We start from the raw sequence: 2710 nt of genomic DNA on the forward strand, positions 1-2710 counted from the left end.
GGGGGGGGGGGGCTGCTCAGCAGCAGCTCCTGTAGGGAAGCCCCGGGAGCCCCCAGTGTTGCTTTCCCCTCCTGCACGGGGTAAAAACCAGTCGAAGCCTTTGGGATCTCTAAAGCCAAAGGCAGCATCACCCCGGGAGTGGATTTGACCTTAAGCCCGTTCCCGTTTCCTTCCCTCTTGCTGCGGTTATTTGTTAAATATCGTGCTTGGTCAAACACTTACAAAAGTTGAACTAGAAATATTTTTCTGTTGAGTGGAATTTTCAGCACTTAAATTCTTTTTGTGTTGAGAATGATGGAAAATCCGTAACAGTAGAACTGCCACCTGAAACCCTGACAAATTGCTACTGTGTTCACGTTTTAGAACCTTTATTCTCATACTATTGTTCCTTATTTTTAAACCTTTCGGAGCAACTTTTGGGTGGAACAGCTGAACTTTTTCACTTGGTCATTGAGAAGAAAATGACTTGAGACATTTGAAACTTAAGTTGGGATAAACCTTTATTTGACCAGTAATTTCGAATAATACTGTACTTCTAGTCTTTTTATTGGTTTAATTTCCCTTAACTTATGTAATCTTTTGTTTATAAATTAATCTGTTTGTGGGACAGAAGGTTTTATCAATTGTTTTCCATACTGTACAGTATATGGTTAAACATTTTGTATATTTAGTGTGTTTTTAAGTTATTGATTTGTTTTATATCAAATAATTTATTTTTCAGGTACCATTTTCATTTAAACTTTGTTTTTACATGGGTTTATTTTAAATAAAGTATGACACTGCTTTCCAAATGTCTAAAATGAAGTTGAATCCCATTGTGTTATTTTGAGACTACTTCTGTAAATTAACTTATTTATTAATTAGAAATAACTGCAACAATGTACCAAGTTCATACTTTGGTTGTGCTTCAATTCAAGTGCTTGGAAATTTTCTGCAATGATTTTTGAGCAATTTGAGACATGGGAATTTTCATATTGAAACAGGTCAAAGATTTGTTGAATGAAGCAGCAGCTTTGTAGAATCCTGTGGATGGAATTATGAGCATTGTTTTCTATATGGTATTTTCAAAATTAAATGGAACAACGCCTAGATATTTTATGCTAGTGTTAACACTGAAATGAAATTATCTGTCAATATTGCGAAGGAGTTTTGTACTTTTGCCACATGTTCATGACTGGTTTTGTTGAGCACTTGTTTGGAACATACTCATGATGTTTTTAAATGATCCATGATGAACGGTGATGTACTTCAAAATAGAATTAGGCTTTTACTTAATTGTTCATATTTTGTCTTTTTTTTTCCCGCAGGAAATGGATTATTATTGTGCAATTTGGAATTTGACGTTTTTTTCAGAAGAATCTGAACTGTGTTCATGAATAGGCTAATTGAGCTTACGCCGCTAAAGAGTTTGTTACTTGTAGCCTTATTAGAAAGACGGAATTAAAAGACGGCACGTGATTTCCTTTTTATTTTTCAGGGGGAGAAGTTGCTCTCTCCACCCCACGGTGTCCATCTCCGTTAAGCCCCCACCAAAGCCCCGCGGCGCCGTGGCTCAGGAGCGGGGGTTGAAGCTTTTGAGGAGAGCCCTGAGCCCGGCCCCCCTCGGCCCCGGGTCCCGCAGGGCGCTCCTGTCCCTCTCCCAGTGCCACCCCACGGGGACCTGCGTAGGAAACGCTTGGGAAACCCTGTCCTTTCGGTGGGAAGGACCCCGTGTCCCTGTTGGCTCTGAACAGAACGTGCTCCACAGCTTTCACCAACACAGATTCTCAAAGTTCTGATCAATTGAAGCCGACTCCTCCCGAGTTTCAGCATGTTTTTTAGTCGCAGAAATTATCCCTCTCCTTCAGAGCTGGGCTAAGTATCACACTTTTGAGGCATTGGTTCTGATTTTTCTCTTAATGGCTGTGAGAAGGGAGGTAAAATAAGAAGAAAATAGTGTCTGATGTATGATAACGTGGAGCGGATGGCGGTGCTGCATCAGCCTGGGCATTCGATACGGTGGAGAACTCGATCTCCAGTTACTTTTTGTTGTTCTGGGAGCTGCTCAGTCCAGCGTTGCTCACCAAGTCGGAATTATTCTTTGTGCTAAATCGGTAAAGAGCAGAAATTAACATTTTTCTGTAACTACCAATATAACAACAGATTATGGAATGTGCAGCATCCATCATCATCAGGAAAGCTTAATCACCACGGCAGAGTTTTAGACCTTTCCTGGTTTTTACTTTGGATGAAGCTGGGGCAACTTCCACCTTCTTACTCCCACCAGATGTTAGTCCTGTGTCACCAAAAAGCTTAATAACAAAGTATGGCCGCGTGAAGTATTTCCTCTCAGAAATGGCTGGTTTTTCAAAAGCAAAAAAACCCAAATGAGTGTAGATCCCTGGATCCCCAGGTGGAGGTTGTGTTTTTGCAGAATTCCCGATGGACTCCCTGGCTTCAGACTCTTCCTCCCCTTGCTCTGCTGTGGGCGCTGTGTCCTGCTGTGTTAGGATGAAGTGTGTTACATTTCATCCCCTGCATTTCCACAATACCCGGGGGGAAAGCAAGGAAAAAAGTGTTAAACTGCACTGATTTCCACCTTGCTGGTGTGTCAGGAAACAAGGTGGAAAAAAAATTCATCCCGTCTTTATATTTTTCTCTGCATCTCCTACCTGGAAATATATTAGTATCAGGGATGTCCTCCTGGGTGACGTTAAGGGAGCATTTAGCT

This window comes from Calidris pugnax, unplaced genomic scaffold (assembly GCF_001431845.1).
Source record: "Calidris pugnax isolate Ruff unplaced genomic scaffold, ASM143184v1 scaffold170, whole genome shotgun sequence".
NCBI classification, from domain to species: Eukaryota; Metazoa; Chordata; class Aves; order Charadriiformes; family Scolopacidae; genus Calidris; species Calidris pugnax.